Here is an 18693-nt window from a genome sequence, read left to right on the forward strand (position 1 = left end):
TGTACTAGAGCATTTTCTTGGAGGATCAACAGAGTGTAGTAGAGTTTGGACAGCAGACGGATTTGCAAATGCTATTGTGGGGAAGACAATAGAAGTAGCAAATGGCTACCTCCATAAGCTATTCAATAGGAGCATGATTCAAGTGGCAAAGAGAGATCCAAATGGAAGGCCATCTAATTTCCATATTCATGACCTCATGTGTGAAATTATTCTTTTAAAGGCGAGACAGCAAAGCATTGTAACAACAGTTTGCAGATGGGACTCAAGGTGGCCAGAGAAGGTCTGTCGCCTATTGACCCAAAGCATCTTGGATAATGTAGAATATAGCAAGCATTCTTTTCAACTTCGTTCGCTGTTTGTGTGGCAGACGATGGATTCATTGCCTATTGCATCCTTGCGTAAGTTGTTTAGACATGGTTTGAGGCTACTAAATGTGTCAGATTTGGGAGGTACTCCATTGGAGACTATACTAGATGAAGTTTTTAAACTGATCCATCTTAAGTACCTAGGCTTGAGGGATACAAAAGTGAAGATGGCCCCAAAGTTGATTGGGAAGCTTGAGAACTTGGAGACCTTAGATCTATTAGGAACCTATGTGTCTGAGTTGCTTGATGAAGTCCTACGCCTTCAAAAATTCTGCCATCTCCTATTATACCATTTAAAATCTAGAAGCATTTAAAATCTAGAAGCATTTAAAGCTCCATCTCAGATAGGAAGCTTGCAATCCCTACAAGAGCTATGCACGATATAGGTAGACCAAAGAAGTGGAGGTGGGATTAGTATAGTAAAAAAGATAGGGAGGCTAACCCAACTAAGAAGAGAAGATGGGGTGACTCTGTGCTCTTCTATTCCAAAGCTCAACAATCTTCACATATTAGATGTAATTTCAACAAAAGAGGATGAGATCCTTGATCTGCAATCTTTGTCTCTAGTTCCTCGATTTCTTCAAGTTTATGCTTGAATGGACGTTTGGAAAGTTTCCACATTGGATACTTTCTCTCCATGGCCTTGCCACTTTACATTTAGGGTAGAGCAAGGTAAGGGATGATCCTTCACAATCCTTACAAGAATTACCAATTTGGCCGAGCTTGTACTTGATCAGGCATACGAAGGTGAGGTATTGTGTTTCAAGGCAAGAGGGTTTCCGAGGCTTAAATTTTTACATCTTTATAAATTAAAAGGATTGAGGTGGGTGAGAGTGGAGGAGGGAGCAACGCCCCACCTTGAAACTCTAGTTATCACAAATAATGAATTGGTGAAGGGGGTCCCTCAAGCATCAAACATCTAACCACCTCCAAACATTTGGGCTTTTCAAAAGGTCTAAGAAATTGATTTCAAAGTTGGATTGAGAAGTACAAGATGGGGATTATTGGAAAATAGCGCACATCCCTTGAGTTATAATTGGGTACTTAGAACATGGTCAAAGGAAAGAAAAGTTTCTATGATGAAAGAGGAAGAGGAAGGAGAAGAGCTCTCTCTAGATTGGATCAGTATCATAATTCATAACCATTTCTTTGTTCAGAATCTAATTCAAACATGTCCAGATTTATTTTAGTGAGTCCATTTCATGTTTGAGTCCAATTTAGTGGTCTTTGACTTATTCAAAGTAGTGGTATGTAGTTTCATCTTATGCAAGGATTGTGTCAAGTGGTGTCATGGTTCTTAGGATGGATTAGTGAGTGTTTGTTATTGGTCTATTGCTATTTTTCAGGTAGTGGAGTAAGAGGATAAATCTCTATTTAAAGAGCATTGTAGAGTCCAAATCTGTGTGGAAAAAGAATTAAAATTCAGTGTTTCCTTTGTCAATCTGTATCTAGCATATACTACTTTCTGTTTAAAAATACTACATTCTTTTCCCTTGTCTCATTTTTTCATTTCCGATGATTTGTTTTCTTTTTTTATTTGCATGATAGTTAAAAGAATAGATGATAGCATTTGATTTGTTGCACTTCATATCACGAATCGTGCATGCATCGCAATTTATTTTTACTTGTTTTCTTACTATTATTATTATTGTTGCTATTATTTATTACAAATTTAAAGTCAACATTTTTTTAACTAATGTTGAGACGGTATGGATCCTAATTTATAATTGAACAAGTTAAGACTAAGAGTACTCTTATCGGTCCTAGGAGTCCAATAGCATTATATATTTTATAAAGCACCGAAACTTAAAAACAAGTATCATAGTGTTATAGGACACAGGGACACATCGGGGATACAAGGACACATACGAGACACGACAACTAGCGTGACCCTTAATTTAATTTATTTATTTTTAGGAAACACACCAAGGACGCCAACTGGTTGTTTTTTCTCTATTCTTTAGTGCTTTTGATAAATGTTAAATGTTTTTACTTTTTGCTTAGATTTAAATAATTAATAGATTGTCCATAAAAAAAAATTAAAAAAAGTTAATAAGAGTTAAGCTCAAGAGTGTTTTTTTTTTTTTTTTTGGTTTCGAATTACTGTTAATTTTCAATATTTGTGGATGTAATATTAATCTACATAGAAAATAATATATATATATATATACAAAGTATTATTCTGTCCGTTAAGTCACCAAAGCAAAAAGTGAAGGAGAAGCAAGCAACCCAATAGGGACAGAATACTAAATGCGAACAGAGAGACTTGAACCCAAGATCTCGTACAACCAGCGCTTTGAAACCATGTTAAGTCACAAAATTTCCCAAAAGTCTAAGTTGTTAGGAAATGGACCCAATAATATATATCAAGCTATCTAACAGTCTGTGTGTGTGTCGTCCTTTTTTCAAAGGTTAAGTTTCTCTCAAGTTCAAATCTGAACATGATTATTTAGTTCGGGCTCATGAGGGTCTCATTTAACGATTTGAACCGTTCATTTTGTAGGGCCCTCCATGCATATCATCCATGAAAAAAATTAGGCTGATCCGATAATCGTAGCATTTTCATTGTATTGCATTTGTCTCCAAAAAAAATAAACAATCTATTTTCAAAAATACACCAGTCATTTACTTTTTTGGAAACAAACGCGAAAAAATAAAAAAAGGTTACAATTATTGGATCAAATTGATTTTTTTTCTTGGATGATATATATAGAGGGCCTTACAAATTGAACAATTCAAATCATCGAAACGGGACCCGTGGTGAGTCCCACAAGCCCAAATATAACAGTCATGTTTAGATCTAAACTTAAAATCACGATGTCATGTGTTTATACTTCTCAAATTATAGGGTTAATAACACCAATACTAATGCAAGACAAGTAGTGGATTTGCAAAACAGAGGCTATTTGACGGCCTAAACAGTGTGTACTTTAGGGTTTTAAGAGTGAAATTAAAGGCTAATAGGTAGGGGAAGGGATTAGGGTTGCTTTGGGGATGAATGGATGGGGTTTTGAGGTTGAAAAGTGCCCTTTTAGGGGGCTGTGAATAGTAATCCGAGAATAGTAAATTAAAACAAAAAGAAGAAGAAAGAAGAGAAGAAGATAGGTCTAGACATTACACCTAGATTCCATAGGCATCATACCTACAGTTTGATTGCATCACACAATCCATAAAGAAGCTTCAAAGCTCTCAAATTTTTATAAAATATCAATTCCCTTGAATTAGAAGCATTACATGACTTTATATAGATTTTAGAGATTTCCTAAACCAACTCGAACCAAAAAAGGAAACTACAATAATATCTTAGAATTCCAAAACTAATTTAAGACCAAGTAAGAAACATAAATAAAAACTAATTAAATAACTTGACCCATAAGACAATCCATGGGCAATCCACAAAACCCATATTCAGAACTTCTACTAATTACCAAAATACCCATAAGCTTAAAATACTAGAAAACATAAATATAATTATAAAATAAGACTCTAATAATATTAGAAACATTATTATGAATGGTTCCTATTAGTTTTTCTTTGAAACCATGCCAATTTCCAAATATCGTCACTTTTTTTAGTTTACTTTTCCTTGAGCTTCTTATGTTCTATATCATTCTGGATTGGTTGGAAAAAAGCTCGACCTCAAAGTGTATGAGAATCCGTAAGTTTTGAAATTACATCCATGGCTTCACATTAAAATGTCAAGTTCACACCGCCTTTTCTTCGTTGAAGATTGCAAAAAAAAATTAAAAAAATGAAAGATTGATCTTTTCAATCATGTCACTAAATTTTTCTAGAATAACAAAGTCAATTGGCATAGAAATCAAATCTTTGAATTCATCCAAATCAGTTTTCATAAGGCTTTCTTCAATATTCCCAACAACTCCGTTTCTTTTCTTTTTAGCCTATTTTCCTAACACAAGGTCATCTTTTGATTCACCATTGGCCACTTCATTGATTATGATTAGAGTAAATTCACTAGGTGACTTTGTAGGCGTAGTCAGAGACCTCGGGTTGCAATATCATGACCTTTAAAGGCATAATAAGTTCTGAAACAGCAGCAGGATGCATTAATTCTTCACTCCCTACAGCTTGTGTAACATCCGAGTCTTCTATTTGGACCTCATCCTCTTCTCAAGTAACAATTAGATCTTCTTCGAGTGCTTTTGAATCATCAATAAGAGCCCTTTCACCCTCATTAACCTCGTCATTAATCACTTTGCCTTGATTTCCATTCTCTTCCTCCACCTGTAACTCTAACGGTTTAGAGCTTTGATGTCCAACAACATTCATTCCCTTTAATGGTTCATCAGAGGACTTAGGTACCAAGTTAGCCACCTCTAGGTGCATGTTAGATGCAGGACTAACAGTGGAATTTTTTATTGGAGACTTCTCAACTTTCATAATCTGATTATCTTGCATCTTGTGCAGATTTTGATTGTTCTTCTTCACTTGTAACTTCAATTGCACAAGGTTTTGGTTTTCACCAATAGGTTTTAGATTTGGTGCAACTTCTTGTGTGTGATCCATGCTATATCTTGATTGACGTGGTACTTCTTGCTTAATAATAGGCCTTAAACCATGTTTAAATCCACAAGTCTTTGGCGTGTGTCTTCCACAACTTGCTTTCGCGTGTCAAGTGCCTCGAGTCTTTGCATATATTCTTCAAACAAAGTGTAGCCATGTCTTGAACTAACAAGTTGCTCATGTGACTCTACAGGATTATTTGAAGGCATATACTTCCCTTGAAGCTTAGCTTTCATCTCTTACCATGTGTTTATTGGTGGCAATTCCAATCTTCCTATATTTTCTTCCGAACGATACCCCCAAAGTTGTGCCAAACCTACAAGTTTCATCTTAGCAAATCTCGCTTTCTGATCACCCGTCCAATCATAGTAATCAAAATATTCCTCAAATGAAACAAGCCAATTAAAGAACACCATAGGATCATTAATTCCTTCAAAATCCAAAACTTCGTTGTTATGGGGTATAACATATTGTGGCACATAGGATCTCCCACTTTGTAAGAACATAGTGGCAAAACCTTAAAGCTCTGTTACCAAACTGATGCAGGACAAGTAATGGAATTGCAAAACAGAGGCTATTTGACGGCCTAAATAGTGTGTACTTCAGGATTTTAAGGGTGAAATTAAAGGCTAATAGGTAGGGGAAGGGATTAGGGTTGCTTTGGGGATGAATGGATAGGGTTTTGAGGTTGAAAAATACAGTTTTAGAGGGCTGTGAATAGTAATCCGAGAGTAGTAGATTGAAACAAAAAAGAAGAAGAAAGAAAAGTGGAAGATAGGTCTAGGCATCACACCTAAATTCCATAAACATCACATTTACGGTTTAATTGCATCACACAATCCATAAAGAAGCTTCAAAACTCTCAAATTTTCATAAAATATCAATTCCCTTAAATTAGAAGTATTACATGACTTTATACAAATTTTAGAGACTTCCCAAACCAAAACGAACCAAAAAAGGAAACTATTATATGAGTAATGCTAGGGATCATGAAAAAAATTTCATAAAGATGATCATGAAAGATTTTCCACCTTTAGATTACACATACAATAAAACAACATGCTCTAATCAAAGGATGAGAAATCTTCATAATGCATTTGATGATATTTTTTTCATGATCCCTAATATTATTCCTATTATAATATCTTAGACTTTCAAAACTAATTTAAGACCAAATAAGAAATATAAATAAAAACTAATTAAATAACTTGACCCATAAGACAACCCATGGGCGACCCATAAAACCCATATTTAGAACTTTTGCAAATTACCAAAATACCCCTAAGCTTAAAATCGTAAAAAATATAAATATAATTATAAAATAAGACTACAATAATACTAAAAACATTATTATGAATGGTTCCTATAAGTTTCTCTTTGAAATCATACCAATTTTCAAATATCGCCACTTCTTTGAGTTTACTTTTCTTTGAGCTTCTTATGTTCTTTATCATTACCAAGACACCCTCAACTATTAGCAAATATCACTTTGACCCCCTCATCTATGAACCCATACATATTGACCCATTCAATTATGAAAATCGTGCAAATACACCCCTTTTGAAGGTGGTCTAGAGGGGATGAAAGTAATACATTTTTATAGTTGAGGGGTCAAAATGCACGAGTACATAGATGAGAGGTGTAAAGTGATATTCGCTAATAGTTGAAGGGGTCTTAGTGTAATTAACCCTAAATTATATTGCATATATTAGATCTGATTATAAGAGCACTCTTAAAAGGATTTCAACTTTTCTAAGGTTGTAAGAACTATTATGTGTCAAACTACATTCTTCTAATTAAAAACCAACAACTTTAAAAAAAATACCCTTAAATAGTTGAATTGATGACCATATCTCTCCCATCCATTAGCAATATATTACAAATGTTAGTTCTCATTTCATTATATTTTGTAGACTGTCTTCATATGTCCCTTTCTTAGAAAGTTCCAGCTACAAGATTTGTCATTATTATTCTATAGCTGAGCTGTGGCATTCAGTGGATCATGGGGGCAAGCAGAACTACTTTCCCTTGGCAATTCCTTAGCCGAGTTGTAGTGCTTGGCGGACCACGGGAGCAAGTTAAATAGCTTTCCCTTGGCATTTCCTTATCCGAGCAATGGCACTTGGTGGATCACGAGGGCAATCACATGAGTTATGTCCCTCGGTAATTCTCTCCTCCAAGTTCTGATGCTTGGCAAAATGGGGGCAAACACTTGAGTGTTTCCTCTAAATTGAGTGTTTCCTCTAAAAAGCTGCTCTATAGCTGAGCGTTGATGCTTGATGGATTAGGGAAACACTAGGAAATTTTCTAAGGTGTTGTCCTTGGAAAAATCTACATTTGAGGTTTTTGCTCACTGAAAAGTCCTAGCCTGGCTAGGCACACTTCGGAATAAGAACCTAGCAATGCTAGGCATTCTCGGTATAAGCCCTAGCATTCGGTAGGCATTCTCTAAGACCTAGCATTTGCTAGGCACACTGTGATTAGTAGATGCTCGTATATGTTAAGTATTAGTGTATAAGGGTAGTTATGTCTTTTGTTCCTTTATGTCTTTTATTATAAGTATGTGTAACCCTAATATGTTTAGTGTGTGTGAAATAATATACAGCAGCAGCAGTGCTCTCTTTTCTTCCTCTCTTTCTTTTCTTTCTTTTATGCAAATCTAACATGGTATTAGAGCTTCATCTTCCTCCTTGAAGATTATTCTCTTGTTTCTTGTTTTTTTTCGTTCTTCCCTGCACACAGAAGAAAAAAAAAAAAAAAAAAAATCCTTTATGGTGGAAATTTGATGGGTTTTCACCCTAAATTTTTATTTTAATTTTTTGATGAGTTTTTGAGTGTTTTTCCAATTTTTGTTGATTTTTGGAAAAAACGATTGATTTTTTTTGGAAGTGCCTGCTAGGGCTTCTTTTTGGTTGTTTTTTCCTTCCTCTCTCTACCTTGGGAGCCAACTGGGACTGTCCTAGGGTTGGAAGGACTGGTTTTGATGATTTGGCAAGGTTTCACTCTATTTTTGTCGATTTTCCTCAGTTTCAGCACGTTCTCTCTTAGTTTCTGACTGGTTTTGGCCTCTCCAGTCCCTATTTCGGCTCTGTTTTTGTCTCTAGAGATAACTTTTATCCCTAAGTTGAGTTTGTGGATTCGCCTCTGTTTGTTTTTGCTGTTTTAGGCCGATATTTGTTTTTTTTCTATTGTGGGCATTTAATCTTCAATGGCTGAGGGTGAGACTAAGTATACAATTAGTGATGAGGGTGGCCTCCGTCGTGTTATGACTCTTACCGATAATCCCTCTCTTCAAATTAGTCCCGTTAAATTGGATGGTTCCAACTATTTGATTTGGTCACGCTCCTGTGGTCTTGCTATTGCTGCTCGTCGTTTGACTAGCTACATTACTGGTTCTCTTTCCCTATTGGATGGTGATGACTCACTCCATACTCAATGGATTTTGAAAATGCTCTTATTATGACTTGGCTAATCAACTCTATGCAGCCCACTATTAGTCGGAGTTTCCTTTTATTAGATACTGCTCATAAGATTTGGACAGCTGCAGCCCAAATGTACTCCAAACAAGGTAATGATGTGCAGGCGTATGAGTTGAGGAAGAAGCTTCGGAGCTTAGATCAGAAAGATAGATCACTCGCAGTCTACTATGCTGAGTTGAGTAGTTTGTGGCAGGAACTAGACTATTACCAAAGCTTCCAGGCTATTTGTTCTCGGGATGCCACGTTGTTTCAGCAAACCGTTGAGAAAGAGCGTGTGTATGACTTTCTTGCTGGCTTGAACTTGGAGTATGATAAGATTCGCGTCCAAGTGTTGGGTCGTTCACCTTTTCCCACCCTACGCGAGGCTTATGCCCTTGTCCAGCAAGAAGAGAGTCGCCGTAGTGCTATGGTGCATTCCTCTATTCAGGATCATTCTGCTTTAGCTGTTGCTCCTCCTACTCGGGCTCCTCGGCCTAGTTCGGTTCAGTCTGGGAGTCAGGATACACTGGTTGATCGAGATCGCTTGAAGTGTAATTATTGTGGGAAAGACAGACATGATCGAGAGCATTGTTGGAAACTGAATGGTCCCCCTAATCAGGGTCGAGGTCGTGGTAGTACAGCTCAACCCCAAGCACATGTGTCTGAGGTTGCTGTGAGTCCTTCTTCTGAGCCTAGCACTCTTTCCCAGGATGAGTTACACACTCTCAGGCGTTTGATGGCTTGACTTGACTCTCCTTCTACCACAGTTTCTTCTACTTCCGCTTCTTCCAATTTTGCCAACATAGGTATTCCTGCTAGTGCTCTTAGTACCTTATCATCGCCTTCTTGGATTATTGATTCCGGTGCCACCGACTACATGACAGGTGCCTCTAGTCTTTTCTATTCTTATTCTCCTTGTTCCGGACGAGACAAGGTTTGAGTGGCTGATGGCATTTTATCCTCTGTCTCTAGCAAGGGTTCGGTTCATTGTTCATCTTTGCTTTCTCTTTCATCTGTGCTTCATGTTCCTACTTTTTTCACTAACCTACTCTCTGTTAGTAGTCTTACTACTTCTCTAAATTGCTCAGTGACATTTTTTCCTACTCATTGTGTCTTTCAGGACCTGGCTACGGGGAAAACGATTGGCAATGGTAGAGCACAAGGTGGGCTGTACTTTCTGGATGCCGTTCCTCCTGTCGTCCCATCTCAAGCTCTCAAGTGCACTACTGGCTCTTCTTTTTCTCTCCTTCATCAGTGGCATCGCTGTTTGGGTCATCATTCCTTTAGTGTTTTAGAGAAACTTTTTCCTTCTTTAGTTTGTGATTGTCCTAGGAGTATTTTTGGCTGTGATGCTTGTGAACTTGCAAAGCATAAACGTACTTGTTACCCTTCAATTAATAAAAGAAATACTTTCCCTTTTATGCTTATTCATACCGATGTGTGGGGCCATTCCTCTGTGATTTCTACTTCTAGATATCGATGGTTTGTTACATTTATTGATTGTTTTTCCCGTGTGACTTGGATTTACTTGCTTCGAACTAAGAGTGAAGTTTTTTCTTATTTCCAAACTTTTCATAACATGGTGACCAATCTTTTTAATGCTCAAATCAAAATTCTTCGTAGTGATAATGGGACTGAGTATGTTGATGGAGTTTTTCGGGCATACCTAGAGGCGCATGGCATTCTTTATCAGACTAGTTGTGTTGGTACTCCTCAACAAAATGGGGTTGCCAAATGCAAGAATGGCCATCTTCTTGAAGTTGCTCACTCTCTCTTGTTTACCATGAATGCCCCTAAGTCATTTTGGGGTGGTGTTGTTCTTACCGCTACTTACCTTATCAATCGTATGCCTTCCAGTGTCCTCCAATTCCAGATTCCTCTTCAACTGCTTCCTGTCGCATATCCCACCTCTTCTCTTCCTTCTCGGGTGTTTGGGTGTGTCTGTTTTGTTCATTTGCAACCTCGTACTCGTGGGAAACTCGATCCTAAGCCTGCGCGTTGTGTCTTTATTGGTTATTTTGCTACTCAGAAGGGTTACAAATGCTATGATCCTCACACACGCAAAGTGTATGTAGGTATGGATGTCACTTTCCGTGAATCTGTGTTCTTCTTTCCTTCTCCTCCGCCCTCTCCTCCGGGGGAGAGTAGTAGTGGTATGGATGAGATTGTAGATGAGGAGATAGCCTATCAACACGAGTTGTCTTTTTTCCTTCCTAGCCAGCGGACTATTATTTGTGGTGAGGGGCAGCCTAATGATTCTCTTGATGTGGAGCTTGACATTAGTGGTCATTTGGATAGGGCTGATCTTAAGACTTATTCTCGGCGTCCGAAAGAGCAAGCATCCCTTGTGCCACCAAACCCATCATTATTCCTCATGCCAGTTCCAAGTAACGCATCTCAGTCTATCCCTCTACCTGTAGTTAAGAGTCATGTTGTCAATGATTCGAGTTTTCCTATTGCTCTTAGAAAGGGGGTTAGGGCTTGTACTCAACACCCCATTTTTAAATTTGTGTCATATGATTCATTGTCTTCTACATATCGTGCTTTTATTTCGTCTTTGTCTTCTACATGTATTCCCCAGGGTTGGACAGAAGCTATCAATGATCCTAAGTGGAAAGCAGCTATGATAGAAGAGTTACAAGCTCTAAGCAAGAATAACACTTGGGAGTTGGTTTCTCTTCCTAGTGGAAAAAAGCCTGTAGGGTGTAAGTGGGTGTTCACCATCAAGCAGAAAGCAGATGGAACAATTGAACGGTACAAAGCACGATTAGTGGCCAAGGGATTTACTCAGACATATGGAATTAATTACCAAGAAACCATTGCTCCTGTGGCAAAGATGAATTCCATTCGAGCTATTCTCTCATGTGCAGCTAATTTGGGATGGCCTTTACAGCAGCTAGACGTGAAGAATGCATTTCTCCATGGTGATTTGGAGGAGGAGATATATATGGATTTACCACCAGGATTCTCATCTCAGTCTACAGTTGGGAAAGTTTGTAGGTTGAAAAAGGCGTTACATGGTTTGAAACAGTCTCCTCAAGCTTGGTTTAACAGATTCCTAAAGGCTATGTTGAGGTTGGGGTATAAGCAAAGCAATACAGATCACACAATGTTTGTCAAACGCAAGCAAATAAGGTAACTGTGCTTATAGTATATGTGGATGACATAGTTGTGACAGGTAATGATGAGGAAGAAGTGACACGTCTAAAGATGCTGTTGGCCAAGGAATTTGAGATCAAAGACCTTGGTTCGTTGCGGTACTTTCTTGGGATTAAAGTTGCCAGATCTGACAAAGGCATCTTTCTTTCTCAGCGAAAGTATATTCTAGATCTTCTTGAGGAAACTGGAATGTTAGGCTGCCGACCTGCTGATTCACCAATTGAGGCTAATCACAATCTTTGTACTGGTGTTGGTGATCTTATGGAGAAGGAAAGGTACCAGCGATTTGTGGGAAGACTTATATATTTATCCCACACTCGTCCAAATATTGCCTATGCAGTTGGGATAGTGAGTTAATTTATGCATGAGCCTCGTGCCCCTCATTTGGATGCAGTGTATCGTATTTTGAGGTATCTTAAATCTGCTCCTGGAAAAGGGATTTTATTTTCCAATCATGGTCACTTGAGATTGGAGGCATTCACAGATGCTGATTGGGCTGGTTCTATAGATGACAGGCGATCTACCTCCGGTTACTGTGCATTTGTGGGGGGGAATTTAGTCACATGGCGTAGTAAGAAACAAACAGTAGTGTCCAGATCTAGTGCAGAGGCAGAATACAGGGCTATGGCGCATGGTACATGTGAATTGATGTGGCTCCGGTCCATGTTGAATGATATTGGGTTTGTTTGTAGTGAACCATTGACACTGTCCTGTGACAACAAAGCTGCCATTAGTATTGCTCACAATGCTGTTCAGCATGATAGAATAGAACAAAGCATATTGAGATTGACAGACATTTCATCAAGGAGAAATTGAATAAGGTTTTTATATGTATGCCTTTTGTGAAGTCTGCAGATCAATTGGATGATGTTTTACTAAGGGTCTTAGTAGTAAGGTTTTCCATCTTATTTGTTGCAAGTTGGGCATGAGAGATATCTTTGCACCAACTTGAGGGGGAGTGTTAAGTATTAGTGTATAAAGGTAGTTATGTCTTTTGTTCCTTTAGTATTTTATTATAAGTATGTGTAACCCTAATATGTTTACTGTGTGTGAAATAATATACAGCAGCAGCAGTGCTCTCTTTTCTTCCTCTCTTTCTTTTCTTTCTTTTATGCAAATCTAACAGTATACAACCTCGAGAAAGTACTCATACCTTGCGAACGTGTCTAAGCATGACAATGGGCATCCTTTCATTGAATGAAAATAACCCTTCACAATTATCTTAGTCAAGAAAACTGGAGAGCATGTGGCCTAGCACCCATATATCATTTTAACTAGGCAACAATACACGACTATTTTTATCAGAGCAATAATAGAAACCTTCCACTCATTCTCACTGGGCTCAAAGAGAATGAAAGCTTGGGAGTAATTGAAGGGGATAAAAATCACCATAGAATTATATGGGCCCCTACATAGCCACATGGCACAGTTTGAGATTAACACGCGCAAGGCAGTGATCAAATCCTAGTCAAACACTACAACAGTATTGTACGTGGAGTAAAACTCATCATAAGACAAGATCTTATCGTTATAGAAGTCCCAAACAATTAGAGATTGTGTGATGTAGAACTTCTAGATCAATCATGCTACTTGCTAGGCAAGACACCAGATTATTATAAATAGACCTACACCACTATCGGTTAAGATACGCTAAATTATCTGAATAATTTGTCCTGAATTTTCATAATATTAGAGGACTGACTTGGGTATCAGAGTGTTCTCGACCGTCTAGCGGCTAGGGCACTAACAATGTTTTGTAGATGGCGATCATAAGGTGGTTTAGATCATCTTCTTTGTTGGGTTTCTTCATCATCAAGTAAAACTTATTTTTTGTCTTTACAATTAGGATGACCGAGTTATCACATTATTGTCCCCCCAATACTTCATTTCCTAAACAAACAACCCCGTAAAGAAAAAATGATGACATTTAGCCCCCAAAACAAGATTTGAGTAGATTTGAGTCGTCACAATCACAAGTAATATTTAGGTAATTTTTATTTATCTATTTATTTACTTTTATCTAGATTGGTTTTCTTCCTAGTGGTTCTTTCAATTGTTTGACTGAAAAATCGTAATTTGCCTCTACTAAGCAAGTCATGTAAGCAGAAGCAGACACAACAGGGGACTAGCAGGGACAGGGGCAGGGGCGGGGGCGCCTGCAAACTTGAAGTTAACTCCAAAAATTATCACTAGCTTCTACTACTTTTTTATCAATTGTTTGTAAATTGTTGGAAAAATCCTTTAGCAATAGTTTTTCTAATTATTTTATATTACATATTTTTTACTACAATTACATAATAATATTTTGTTCATTATGTGATGTGTCACTTTTGCATTAATTGGATCCCACAATTTATGTTATTAATATAGTGGTGATATATCACATGATAAATAAAATGTGGTGTTCGTTATTAATATACTAGTGATATATTGTCAATCTAAAAAAAAAAAAAAGGAAAAAGAAAAAATAATGATATATCATATGATAAATAACATATGGTGAGATAATGTGAGCAATATTATTCTTATACTACCATCTACTAAATAGTCAAGTTAAATGAGAAAATAAGGAAAACATTCTTTTTATAACAATACAAGGAGACAAACTTTGGAAGGAAAAATTAATCAACAATGCTAGGGATCAATAAACAGTATTCAACCTTTTTTTTTTTTTTTTTTGATAAATAAGCAAATTTATTGAGGAAGCATCAAGATGATGCAAAGAACACAATTTTCATCTTTTGATGTAAATCTTTAGGGATAATTTTTTCTAAAGATTTTCTCTTTGGAAAATAATTTTGTGTTTAATGAAAATATTAATGAAAAGTTTTCCTCTTTTGATTTGTTGCTTTGTTTTTACAATGTGAAAAAGTATTTATATAATACTCTTTTGATAAAATTTAGTTGTCAATTTTAAATGCATATAATTTAGTCCCCCTCCTAAGCATAAATCCTGCATCCACCTCTGCATGTAAGAGCTTTGTTGTACACTAGTCTAACGACCAATTATACAGTACACACCCATTAAAGTGTGTACCTTATATTCTTGTTATGATCCAAACTAATCTTGGTTATAAATAAAAGTAGTCTTGGTTATGATTTGAAGTGGTGGACAAATCAAAGTAAGGTCAGCCCACGGTCAAACAAATTGGGGGCAAGCGTAATTATGAGGCTAGGTGGTGTTTGGATCCAACAGCAGGAAGTCCAGGTGGATATGGTATGCACCTTTTGGGGCTAACTTAGTCTAATCTAATGGGTAAAGTTGAAAATAAGAGTAGCAATTTTTATGCAACTTGCTACTCAATTCAGATTCAAAAGGAACTGTGGGGGGTGAAAATAGGTTTCACACATGTATTCTTGGATATATTTTTATTTGACTCCACAGCATTTAGACATATGAACATGTTAGGTACCAGCTAATGATTTGTATTTTCTGATCCTTTCCAAGGCAGGGGCTCCTCATATAAAATCAACCCCCCAACAAAAGAAAAAATAAAAATAAAAATAAAAAGAACTATAGAGAAATTGAAGAATTGTGTCATGCCATGTACTAACCAAAGAACCGGGCAAATTGACTGATTCTGGTGAAGTTCAATGAACAAAGCTGAATGCTTTTACGCTATGTTTGGTTGGAAGATTTGGGAAAGAATTTAGAAAAAGAAAGGGAAAAGGTAGGTGAAATGTGAAGAAAACTTACATTTCATCTAATTTCACACATATTTACCCTTTTCCTTTGCAAATCCATTTCCAAATCTCCTAACCAAACACAGCGTTAGTGATGTATGAACAAATTTAAACCCCTCATTCTAATAAAAAGGATACGTGAAATTTTTCTTTAAAAAAAAAAAAAAAAAAAAAAAAAAGGTTTGACAAGTGATCCTAATTTGTTTGTTCAAACTTGCAAATGTTGTTATGGGAATTGCATTCATTAATAGGCACACACAACAAGTCATGATTTTTCCACATTACATGAAAATATTGTCAAATTGCTCATTGTGTCCCAAATCACTGCAAACTTTTTAAAAACTACCACATGGGTTTTCTTTTCACTACAAATTTACAAACAAAAAATCTACGAAATGCAAAAGGCATTGATACAAGAACATGAATAAGAACACAAGAGCAGGAGACAGAGGAGTAACAAGAGTAAGTAAATAAGAGAAAGAGTGACTCACGGCTCCAATTTTCATTGCGCCTCTCTCTGGCCTGTGGATGGTTAGGACAGCGAAACGATTCCCAAAGCGAGAGCGGAGATTGACATCTGCTTCGGTATGCAGCTGAGTTTTGTCGGGTTACAGGTGGTGGACATGCTACCGGAGAGAGAAAGGCGTGTGGCGAAAAGAAGTGACGGTGTGTGCCGGGCCATTTCCCAATATAAGCCATTTTTGTATTGTATTTCCAAAACTAGGCCAACTTCTGACGGAATTCCAAAACTAAGTTAAAACGCTATTACTATTCGCGCTTTCACTGTTAGGAGCGTAAAAGTAGGTGAACAGTAAAATCGCTATTACAAATAGCGACTTTGATTAATAAGTCGCTATTACAAATAGCGCTTCTAGGGTTATTCTTTTTCCCACAAATTTTTGTTGCAAAAAAACGCTATTATCAATAGCGATTTTAACAAAAACAAATTTCCCAAAAAACGCTGTTTATAGTAGCGATTTTAACATAATTTTTTTTGCAGAAAAAACGCTATTCATAATAGCGATTTCAGTTCAAATTTTGTTCCAAAAAAACGCTATTCCTAATAGCGATTTTAACAGAAATTTTTTTTTTAACATAAACTTTGTTGGAATAAAACGCTATTTTCAAGATAAAACAAAAGAAAAAAACATAAAGCAATTATCATGTTAAAATATGTTTTTTTTTTTCTTTTGTTTTTGTGTAGAATGTGTAATTCATAAATTTTACATAATATGAAAAAAAACCTCTTCTCATATATTAATTTTACATACTATTTTTCATATATATAATTTCAAAATCATATTCATGTAGATTATTGAATTTTTTTTGGGAAAATTTTACATAGCGATTTAGCTATTATAAAAAATGTAATTAAAGCTCATTTAGCTATTATCAATAGTATATTAATTTTACATAGCGATTTTTTATTTTTTCATAGCGAATTGTTTCAAGTTAAATGAGCTTTAATTACATTTTTTTAATTACATTTTTTTGGGAAAATTTTTTTTGTTAAAATCGCTATTGTTTTAGAAAATGTAATTAAAAAAAAAATTTCGTCTTCACTAAAGTTGTTTTCATGTAAAATTTTTTTTTGCTTATTGTTTTGTGTAATTAATTATTTTTTTTTCGCTTTACTAAAGTCGTTTTCATGTAATTTTTTTTTTTCTTTTGTCTTTATTTTGGGTTGGAAGGTGTTATTTTGAAAATTATTTTGGCTTTACGAAAGCCGTTTTCATTTAAACATAAATATATATTTATTCTTTTGTTTTGGGTTAGAAGGTGAGAATGTAATTCAGAAAATCAGTTTAGTAAACCAGTTTAGTAAAACCATTTTGTACCCGTTTTCATTTAAATTTATTTTGTTATGGGTTAGAATGTGATATGCATGCTGTACAGTTCGAAGCACACCCACACATTGTGCAACTCGACGAGCAACGACGAAGGGTGAGACGCGAAGACCACCGCGGAGTAGGCCAAGAAGACAAAGGCCACAGCGAGAGCTCCTAAAATAAATTTTCTCAACATTTTTGTAATAATACTTAATACATAATATACGAAGTCAGTACTTTACAAAATACTCTTACGGGTATGAAAACAACATAACTGAAGTTGCAAATGTAATAGTTTTCAGTTACGTAGGTAGTACAGACATAATTCTCCCACAAAAATACATTATGGACACCATGAACTGAACACACATTACATACATCCTGGACACTCTTAACTGAACACACAATACATAAACATAACAGTTAGATAGAGAAACACCTAATTCATGACTTAATATTGCATATTAATAGCCGTAACATTTGACAGACACAATACATAAACATAAACTTAAACATAAACATAACATAACATAACAGTTATACTTACTCTAACACAGACATTACATATTAATGGAAGTTGTTATATTGCCGAAGTGTAGACATTAACACCTAATTCGCGCTTAAATCGGCAGGTGGCTCAGAATCTGAACAATCCGAAAGCTCAGCGTCAGAGACAAGTTCAGGATCCTCCATGATAGCCTTGATAGCCGCAACATTTGGTTCTGTTTTGTTCTTCTGGGCATCCTTCTTAAGTATGAGTAGCTGCATATCGCGGGCCAATCTACGACCCATTTGAGAAATCTCACGTTCTAGTGTTTGACATAGTCGATCAACATTATCAGGATCTTCCTTTTGGATCTCAACAGAACGTGCTTTTGGCACCTTCAGTCCTCTTTCCCGACATAATCTTTCGTTTTGCACTCGCTCTATAAATAGTGCGGGCCACTTAAGAAGTCTAGCCTTTGCATAACCATATCCTGTTTGATTTTCTGATGGATCCTCCACCAAACCACATGGATCTCGATAGTACTTGGGCATGACAAAATGTCGCTTCCCAAACCTATCATGATAAGCACAAGAGGCATCCAAGAAAGGAAATGGTGTTTCATCTTCAGCATCGCCACTTCCCCTTCCCCCTCCTCGTCGTGAACTTTCACCCCTTTGCAAGTTCCTACCACCTCTGCGACCCCCACTCCCTCCTATGAACCATGTAGCCATGCTAATTTTTTAAAACAAATGAATAATAATTTCGTAGGGCGAAATGAGTTGTAAGGTTGTGTCTTCACCTTGAGTTGTAAGGTTGTGTCTTCACCTTTACTCGTTTATATAGTTGATTATGAACGGATAAATGAGAATCCCACATATATGCATGCTGACTGTAAGGTAAATCAGTAGATTCACTGTTGCCATGTGACTTTCTAAATTGAGAATCCCACATATATCAATACGAGATGAGTTATCACTGTAACAAAAAAGTCGAGCAAAAAATGGAGAAAACCAAAGCATGTGGACCAAGTCACATCACTTCACAATCCATCTGCATATACGAACAAAATAAGGGCATGGTGACTGTAAGGTAATTCAGTGAATTCACTGTTGCCATGTGACTTTCTAAGTTGAGAATCCCACATATATCAATAATAGATGAGTTGTCACTGTAATAAAAAAAATCGA

The 18693-nt window shown here is 36.4% G+C and overlaps 1 protein-coding gene across 1 annotated transcript in view; it reads right to left on the bottom strand.

Annotated features, from left to right (window-relative positions):
- The window catches only part of LOC114290817 (uncharacterized), a 35982-nt gene extending 20123 nt beyond the window's left edge, over positions 1–15859 (bottom strand). The window contains exon 1 of the mRNA XM_028234799.2: positions 15682–15859. The gene's annotated coding sequence lies outside the window, so the exon portion shown is untranslated. The remainder of the gene's footprint in view (positions 1–15681) is intronic.
- Between the last annotated feature and the right edge of the window lie 2834 nt (positions 15860–18693).

The sequence above is a fragment of the Camellia sinensis genome, chromosome 10 (genome assembly GCF_055761805.1).
Source record: "Camellia sinensis isolate YWXY chromosome 10, ASM5576180v1, whole genome shotgun sequence".
NCBI classification, from domain to species: Eukaryota; Viridiplantae; Streptophyta; class Magnoliopsida; order Ericales; family Theaceae; genus Camellia; species Camellia sinensis.